The sequence below is a fragment of the Juglans microcarpa x Juglans regia genome, chromosome 1D, assembly GCF_004785595.1.
Source record: "Juglans microcarpa x Juglans regia isolate MS1-56 chromosome 1D, Jm3101_v1.0, whole genome shotgun sequence".
In the NCBI taxonomy this organism is placed as follows: Eukaryota; Viridiplantae; Streptophyta; class Magnoliopsida; order Fagales; family Juglandaceae; genus Juglans; species Juglans microcarpa x Juglans regia.
In genome coordinates this window covers 32568639-32578844 of record NC_054594.1, presented here as the reverse complement: position 1 = coordinate 32578844, position 10206 = coordinate 32568639, and positions in this window count along the sequence as shown.

The window sequence follows — 10206 nt, the reverse complement described above, 5'->3', positions numbered from 1 at the left end:
AGAACAAAACATGTTTTCAAAAGTAACAGAACAATGGTTTTAAGATAAGTAAAACCCATAGTACTTTGGCATAACATAACCTGAGCATCATTCTCACATCAAAACAGAACATCTCACAAAGTAGAGACTATGTTTCACCCCCGTGGTAGGGTTATGCTAACCCCGGTGGCCAGACCGGGCAGAGACAGAGGTGAAATCTTTTCTTTATTCTTCTCAGAATCCCGAGTGTGCACACAGGAAAGACCACAATAAAACCACTTTATTTCCAAAGTGGGTGCACTCAGAGATAGAGAAGTTGGTACCAACCCAAACAGAGTAGAGCATAACAAAGCAGAGCAGAGTAGAGACAGAGTCAGATACAAAATCAGTATACCATGCCAAATGTTTTAAGATGTTATATCAAAATAAAACAGAGTACCAAAACATAATCATATCCTTCTCACATATTGAAAACAAAGTCGGAGCATCTTTCTAAATCAATGCATAATTTTTCAGATTCTCAATATCGCTCTTTCTCAGATTTCAGAAACAACCTGACAAAATTTAGCTCATGTTTACACAATGCATGTCAGAAATTATTTTTCCTTTATCGTACAGATTTCATGAGTAATGCATATAAGCGACCAAGGTTGGTTTTTTCTAAGTTCTCATTTCATCACAAAATATGCAAAACTTTCAGAAAGTCAACCTTAGTCTCAATAATTCATATAATGCCTAGCATAGGAACCCCGCTTACTTGAATTTTTAGCTTTTCAAAAATTTTCCACAACAGTACTGAATGAAAATCAATCGTTACCTATCAAAATAATCATGTAATTTCCATAAATATCCGAAATTAACACTTTTTTCAATACTTGAGCTTGAAACGCTAAGTAATCTATTTTCTTAAAAATTTAAATTTCTCAAAAGTTTAAGATATCATCAAAAACTCGAATGCATATCGATGTTCACTCATTTTTTTGACAAAGACAAACTCTAAATTTTTTTTTAGACCTTAATACCAACTGCAATTTAAAAACCAACTATTTTCTACCAAACAAACTTTGGACTAAAAATAAAGTGAGCTGAAACTCACAAAAAATACACATAACAAATTTTTTTGTAATCATCTTGAAGCCCATCGTAAAAATCATGTCCAAAATGGAACCATCCTAATGACAAGGGCGTTTTGGGAAAAACTCATAAACATGCATGGGCTTTTGGGAAAAGCATGGAAACAATCTGAGATTAAGAAAATTACCGAACCAAAACCGTGCGACAGAGTGATGTCCAAGATCACCGAGAGAGGGGAGAGTCGCGACGACCGGCGAGGTGGGCAGAGATCGAAGGTGGTAGGCGCGGCGGCACGAAACTGAGAGAGAGATAAATTTGATGAGAGAGAGAGAGAGAGAGCCCGAGAGGTAGGGAGCAGGAAATCTACGTACGCTCCATGCATGCAACGTGAGGGCTGCGGAAGTGGTGTTAGACGTCCAAAAAGGTGGCGTAAGACGGTGGATTGCAGAGGTGTTATTCTCAGATGGTGGTTGCGATGGGGGTTGGGGTGGTGCCGAGAGAAGTGGGTGCTATCCACTTCGTGTTGTATGTTGATCTGTGGAGGAGAGGAGCACGACGACCGAGTGGTGGGGGCTGCAGTCCGGCCCTGGAATCTTGCTTCGTGATCTGCTATGGCTCCACTTGCGGATTCATGGCTGGGCTACAGTGCAGTGACTGGGCGGCTTGCATGGAGGCGAAGTTTGAAGGAAAGTATGCTCTGTTTTTGGCATGTGAAAACAGAGGTCTCTTAACGTGTGATGGTGGCTTGGTTTCATGGTGAAGGGTGGCAGCAATGTGGAGTTCTTTTCATGAAGTGGTGGCTGGAACCGAGGGAATGTGGGAGTTTGGAATCGAGGGAACGTGGGAGACTGGCAAGGTGGTGGTGTGTACAAGGCAGTGGCTGGGTGGTGCACGTCCGTGAGGTGGTTTTCGCTTGAGGACACGGAGAAGCTGGGCCGTGGGGGATGGTTGGCGATGCCGCAATAGTGGGTGATGGCTCCGGGCTACGGTGTCTGTATGAGGTTTTGCAGTGAACGAGAGAGACTCTGAGAGAGAAAACCGAGAGCTTGAATGATATGGATAGAAAGAGTTTGTTGGGAGAGAACTCAAAAACGGAAAGGAAGTTCAAACTCCTAGATGTGGAGAAATTTTCGGGAGTGCAAAAACTAAAAGTGAAAAACCATCGGAAGGATAAAATGCATGTGGAAAGATGATGCTCACCTCAAACGACGTCATGGCTGCCTGAAAAACAGGGAAGAAAAAAAAAAGTCCAAAGGGCCAGGGTGTTACAATACACAAACTTGCTTTAATGTTATTACTGTGGTATTGATACCATTTAATAGGGAGATCAATGTTATAATATAAACATAGTCCCAATTTATGTGTTGGAAGGCCTTGTTTGTTTTCACAATCATTCTTATCTATCTCATCTAATTTTCTATATTATCATACAAAATAAAATAAATAATTCAACTTTTCAAATTTTAAAACAAAAATAATATTAAAAAATCATATTCTAACAATATTATATTCAACTTTCAACTTATTTTATTTGCAAAAACAAACGAGGTCAAATACACATACATATCAAACACTCATTGATCATTGTGATCATCTCCAACATCAAAATTGAATAACTCAGAATTATTTATACATATATATATATCATATAAGATGTACGTATTTGAAATATAGTACAAAATAGTTAGGAGCGTAATGGGTCTAATCTGGTTGGTCTTAGAGGATTTAAGATCTGACCGATAAGGACTTTGGACTGGACTGTAACACCCCGTATTTTAGTGTAATTTTTTTAATTGAAAGATTATTTGTTATTAATTTAAAATTTATTCTCTTGTTTTAAAATTGTTGGATTTTTAGTTGTGTTATTTTTTTATGATTTTTAGTTTACGAAAATTATTTTTGAAGTGCTTTCTCTAAATTAATTCTTTTTATGCATTTAAATTTCTTCTCAAATTAAATTAACTTGTTGTGGGGTTTAATTATTTATTTTCATTTTAATCACTGCGTTTGAATTATTTTATTTTACTTGCTGTGTTAAAATCGTTTCCGTTGGATCGTTTTTGTGACCCAAGATATGAGGATTGGACCTCATTTCTTTCCCTACATTTTCTCTTTCCTTTTTTTTTTCTTTTTTTTTCTTCTCCTTCGTTTTCTTTTCTTTTTCTCCTCTCCTCTCCCGCGCGCCGCACGACTCTCCCCCTTTCTCTCTCTGTCCGTTTCTTCTTCCACCCAGCCCCGCCGCCTCGCGCTGCCGTGCGCAACACCGCCCGGCCCACTGTCCTTCCCAGCCACCAGCGACCACCCCCCTGTAATCTCAGCCCCAACCGCGCCGCCGTTAGCTCCCACGCGCATCACCAAGCCGAGGCACTCCTTGTGCCGCTACGCCGCCGTCGTGCCACCCCCGGCCACCATCTTCTCACCACATCATCCTCGACCTTCTAGTAACCCAATAGACCCAACCCCACCTCCGATCTGTCACCGGTGAAGCCCCACCATCAACATTTTCGTTTTGGGTATTTTTGCACTTCAACCGCCTATTACGCCGCTACCCACGGCCAACCACCACCACCACTAGCTTCACCGACATCCCTAAGCCCTACCCTATCAATCTCGGGTCTTCGTTTACACCCGTTCAAAAGTGGGTTTTTGAGACCCACGGCCACAATGCTTTTGGCACTGTTTTGTTGCTGCGTTGCCGCTTCTAGCACCTCCGTGATCTCTCAAAAATTATATTATAGCATTGTAAGTATTTTTTTCAAAGAACTTTTGAGATTTAAATGTATTTATTCTCTAATTCATATTTACTGTTAATTTATTAGTGGTGCCGGACTGAGTCCGAGGAGTAAGGGGATCGGTTAGATTGGATGATGGAGTTGTTTGTGTGAGATTGGTTTATGCTATGAAATTTGTTAGCTGTTTCGGGTTTAAATATTGGTGTTTTGAGTTTGACGTTGGTCATGGTGAATATTGATGATTTTTAGGAAGTGATGATATATTTTTTGGATTATTGGTTTGATGTATTGGAAATGTTTAGAAGGGTGTGTTGGGGCCTTTTAACATCTAGAAGTGTTGAGATATTTTTTCCTGTTGTGGAGTTGTGAACGGAGAGAGAGTAGTGTGTAGTGTCGTCCTGATTAAATTGTTAGTAATTGTTTGGGACTGCGAACTGTAGGAATAAGTGTGAGTTATTGGAATTTGAGTTGACATTGGTTTTGATGCTTGTATTGGACAATATTGAGATTGGTATAGAATATTTTGGGTCGAAGTGTGGGCTGTCCGGATTATTATTTGGCTGATTGAGTTTGATTAAACTTACTGAATTATGGTCTAGAAATTGGGTATTAAGTTGTCTAAGACCAATTTTGTGTTGTTGGACTTTAATATTTAGTTTATATTATTTTTATGAATAGGTGACGAGACGGATATAGACCGTATTCAAGTCATAGATAATGCGCTGCAGGAGTCAGGTAAGCGGGGTTCCTATGCTAGGCCTTACACGAATTATTTGAGACTGAGGTTGATTTTCTGAAAACTTTGCATATTTTTGTGGTGAAATGAGAACTTGGGAAAAACAAAACCAACCTCGGTCGTTTATTTGCATACTCATGAAACCTGTACGAAAAAAGAGAAAAATATATTCTGACATGCATTGTGTAGACATGAGCTAAATTCTGTCATGTGATTTCTGAAATCTGAAAAATGAGCGATTTTGAGAATATGAAAAGTTGTGTATTTATTTAGAAAGATGTTCTGGCTTTTGTGTTTAGCGTATGTAAACTGTCTGATTCTGTTTTGGTACTCTGTATTATTTTGATATAACATCTGAAAACCTTTGGCATGGTGTACTGGTTTTCGTATCTGACTCTGTCTCTGCTTTGCTCTGTTATGCTCTGCTCTGTTTGGGTTGGTACCAACTTCTCTGTCACTGAGTGCACCCACTTTGGAAACAAAGTGGTTTTATTGTGGTCTTTCCTGTGTGCACACTCGGGGCTCCGAGAAGAATAAAGGAAAGATTTCACCTCTGTTTCTGCCTGGTTTGGCCACCGGGGTTAGCACAACCCTACCACAGGGGTGAAACATGGTCTCCGCTCTGTTTGATGCTCTGTTTTGATCTGATGATGATACTCAGTTTATGTTATGCCAAAACACTATGAGTTTTACTTGTCTTAAAACCATCGCTCTGTTACTTTTGAAAATATGTTCTGTTCTGCATGATAACTCTGGAAAATATTTTGTTCTGCATGCTCTACTTTGTAAATGCTCATGTTTACACGCTAGCATATGATTTCTGCTTACTGAGTTGTTGATAACTCACCCCCTATCTTCATAATATTTTTCAGATGATGTGGAGAGTCTAACTGAGGACCTGGATTAGATTGGTGAGCATGATTAAGCTGAGAGAGGATGTTAGAAGAAGGAATTCTGATGTCTTATGTCTTTTAGATTTAATTATATCTTGGGCTTGGGTTTAGTAAGACTTTTGAAGTTATTAATTTGATTTGTTATGACTACCGGGAGATTTTGGACTCCTTAGTTTTTTTTGTTGCAGTAATAACTTTGTAGAGTTTCAATGTGGTTATTTAGAGTACTTGAGATTGAGTTTTGCTAATAAAGTTTTGGAGTTTTATTTTAGTTGTGTTGGAAAACATGTTCTTAAGTGACATGTAGTAATTCTCCAGGCCATCTGAGTTTGGGGCGTTACATTTGGTATCAGAGCCAGGTTTGAATTCTGCATACTATAAACTTTGGAGGTTTAGATTTCTGTGGGTTCATAGGATGTCAAGATTTTAGTGTAGGAACTTGAGGAATTTAAGGATTATCTTGTGGATATTTAAGTTTGGGATTCTAAAAACCTTATGATTGATTTTGATGGGATTTGAGGATTTAGATTTTGTAAATTCTAAGAAATGATTTTTATAACATATCAGGTTTTAGATCCGGTAAGCTTATTCTTTAGGATGTAGGAGATGACTTGGAAATGATCTAAGGTTTAACTTTTGAAGTTGACCTAAGTTTGACCGAAAGATAGGTTTGAGGTTCTGCTGACTAAAAACATTTGAGTTTTGGATATCTGTGGGTTTAGGGAGAAACTTCAGATTTGAGGTGTAGATTTGTATACAATAAGAGCTGATTTTGCAAATATTTAAGGTTTTAAATTTTGCAGACTTTATGATTGAGTTTTGAGATTTTGAGATTTAGGGATTTTAGATCCGACAAAATTAGTTTGTGGACTATAGGAGATAATTTTTTTTTAAGATTTAAGGTTTAGATTTTTGTGGTTTAGATTTTAAAGATGTACTGGAGTTTAGAGCGATGTTGGGTTTACAATATGAGATGATAGGAATGACTATACGAGTTGGTTAAAGATATGGCTAAGAATGGGTAAAATCATGTGTGCAGTACCAGAAGAGTTTAAAGGTTTAATTGGAAATTATTGTTTTTATTTAAATTGAATTTATTTGGTTTTGTTTGATTTTATTTTATTTGAATTGAAATTATGTTATTTTATGTATTAAGTTTATTTTATTTTGTTCGTTTCGTTCGAACCTGAAAAGCGGGTTAAGGATTAAGTTATGGCAGGAAGATGGTACGACTGAGAACGCTATTGTTATATTTAGCAGAGTAAACTTGAACTTTTTGGTGTGCTTTTATAATATCAAGGTTTGAAAGGAACGGCATGGTCTGGGTGATCTTTTTGGGGAGTATGATATTTGAGATTTTCGATTTCATGGATGTATGACACGAGGCTTTAGAATAGAAGATTGTAAGTTCAACAAACTTTAAGGATAGATTTACAGAAATTTCACCAAAAGTTTAAGGTTTTGCAGACTTTAGGAAATGATTGTTATTATTTAATGTTTTAGATTTTGAAAGCTTCGGGAATCGATTGTTTTATTATTGGATAAAAGTTCATCGATCTTACAGATTTCGGAAATTGATTCTTGTATAATTTAAGGTTTTAAAATTGCAATTTGAATGACTGATTTATAATGAGATTGAAATTTTTAATTCTGCAGGCTTGGTGTGTTAGCTTGATTTATTTTGGAGACTGATTAATCTGTGACCATTAATGGGGTTGATCGAAGTTGAGTTATTGATATTGGGATTTTCAAGGGGATTATTTCTTTGAGAATTGAAGGTGTTGGTCTAATTTTGATAATGATTATTATTAGTTTGAGGTTTTAGTGGCAGGTTTTAGGATTGATCCATGTCAGATTTAAGGGTAATAGTTGGTGCAGATTCAGAAAGGAGTTCTTGGTGATTTTGAGGAAAGTGTGTAATATTTCATGGTTTTGAGAGATCAAGAATTTTCTTCTACCAAAATGTTTATTGATGGTTAACTTTGGAAGTGGCTAATAGGTTACCAACTTGTAGAATACAATGAAGGTTTGTGAGTTTTAACTTAGGAGTCTATTGAGGTTAGCGCAGATCGTGTTGCGAAAATAATAATAATCATTGGGATTCCTTGGATGTTGTATTAAGGCTCTTGTGGAAAGATGAGATTTTGGATAGAATAGGCACCCTAGGAATACTGGACGTGTTGTGCCACTGGGGGACTAATACGAGTATGATGGAATTGCCTATGGAGACAGACTTGAGAGAACATTACTCATGCTTGTTGGGAGTTCCTGATGGTATGATCCTTTCGAGCGTGTTTTGGGTTGTATCTTCTATCCTGCTTTAGCGTCATGTTTGACCTTACAAATTTCGAGGACGAAATTTTTTTTAAGGGGGGAATGATGTAACACCCCGTATTTTAGTGTATTTTTTTTAATTGAAAGATTATTTGTTATTAATTTAAAATTTATTCTCTTGTTTTAAAATTGTTGGATTTTTAGTTGTGTTATTTTTTTTATGATTTTTAGTTTACAAAAATTATTTTTGAAGTGCTTTCTCTAAATTAATTATTTTTATGCGTTTAAATTTCTTCTCAAATTAAATTAACTTGTTGTGGGGTTTAATTATTTATTTTAATTTTAATCACTGCGTTTGAATTATTCTATTTTACTTGCTGTGTTAAAATCGTTTCCGTTGGATCGTTTTTGTGACCCAAGATATAAGAATTGGACCCCATTTCTTTCCCTATATTTTCTCTTTCCTCTTTTCTTTTTCTTTTTTTTTTCTTCTCCTTCTTTTTCTTTTCTTTTTCTCCTCTCCTCTCCCGCGCGCCGCACGACTCTCCCCCTTTCTCTCTCCGTCCGTTTCTTTTTCCACCCAGCCCCGCCGCCTCGCGCTGCCGTGCGCGACACCGCCCGGCCCACTGTCCTTCCCAGCCACCAGCGACCACCCCCTGTAATCTCAGCCCCAACCGCGCCGCCGTTAGCTCCCACGCGCATCACCAAGCCGCGGTACTCCTTGCACCGCTGCGCCGCCGTCGCGCCACCCCTGGCCACCATCTTCTCACCACATCATCCTCGACCTTCTAGCAACCCAATGGACCCAACCCCACCTCCGATCTGTCACCGGTGAAGCCCCACCATCAACATTTTCGTTTTGGGTATTTTTGCACTTCAACCGCCTATTGCACCGCCACCCACGGCCAACCACCACCACCACTAGCTTCACCGACATCCCTAAGCCCTACCCTATCAATCTCGGGTCTTCGTTTACACCCGTTCAAAAGTGAGTTTTTGAGACCCACGGCCACAGTGCTTTTGGCACTGTTTTGTTTCTGCATTGCCGCTTCTAGCACCTCCGTGATCTCTCAAAAATTATATTATAGCATTGTAAGTATTTTTTTCAAAGAACTTTTGAGATTCAAATGTATTTATGCTCTAATTCATATTTACTGTTAATTTATTAGTGGTGCCGGACTGAGTCCGAGGAGTAAGGAGATCGGTTAGATTGGATGATGGAGTTGTTTGTGTGAGATTGGTTTATGCTATGAAATTTGTTAGCTGTTTCGGGTTTAAATATTGGTGTTTTGAGTTTGACGTGTCATGGTGAATATTGATGATTTTTAGGAAGTGATGATATATTTTTTGGATTATTGGTTTGATGTATTGGAAATGTTTAGAAGGGTGTGTTGGGGCCTTTTAACATCTAGAAGTGTTGAGATATTTTTTCCTGTTGTGGAGTTGTGAACGGAGAGAGAGTAGTGTGTAGTGTCGTCCTGATTAAATTGTTAGTAATTGTTTGAGACTGCGAACTATAGGAATAAGTGTGAGTTATTGGAATTTGAGTTGACATTGATTTTGATGCTTGCATTGGACAATATTGAGATTGGTATAGAATATTTTGGGTCGAAGTGTGGGCTGTCCGGATTATTATTTGGCTGATTGAGTTTGATTAAACTTACTGAATTATGGTCTAGAAATTGGGTATTAAGTTGTCTAAGACCAATTTTGTGTTGTTGGACTTTAATATTTAGTTTATATTATTTTTATGAATAGGTGACGAGACGGATAGAGACCGTATTCAAGTTATAGATAATGCGCTGCAGGAGTCAGGTAAGCGGGGTTCCTATGCTAGGCCTTACACGAATTATTTGAGACTGAGGTTGATTTTCTGAAAACTTTGTATATTTTTGTGGTGAAATGAGAACTTGGGAAAAACAAAACCAACCTCGGTCGTTTATTTGCATACTCATGAAACCTATACGAAAAAAGAGAAAAATATATTCTGACATGCATTGTGTAGACATGAGCTAAATTCTGTCATGTGATTTCTGAAATCTGAAAAATGAGCGATTTTGAGAATATGAAAAGTTGTGTATTTATTTAGAAAGATGTTCTGGCTTTTGTGTTCAGCGTGTGTAAACTGTCTGATTCTGTTTTGGTACTCTGTATTATTTTGATATAACATCTGAAAACCTTTGGCATGGTGTATTGGTTTTCGTATCTGACTCTGTCTCTGCTTTGCTCTGCTTTGCTCTGCTCTGTTATGCTCTGCTCTGTTTGGGTTGGTACCAACTTCTCTGTCACTGAGTGCACCCACTTTGGAAACAAAGTGGTTTTATTGTGGTCTTTCCTGTGTGCACACTCGGGGCTCCGAGAAGAATAAAGGAAAGATTTCACTTCTGTCTCTGCCTGGTTTGGCCATCGGGGTTAGCACAACCCTACCATGAGGGTGAAACATGGTCTCTGCTCTGTTTGATGCTCTGTTTTGATCTGATGATGATACTCAGTTTATGTTATGCCAAAACACTATGAG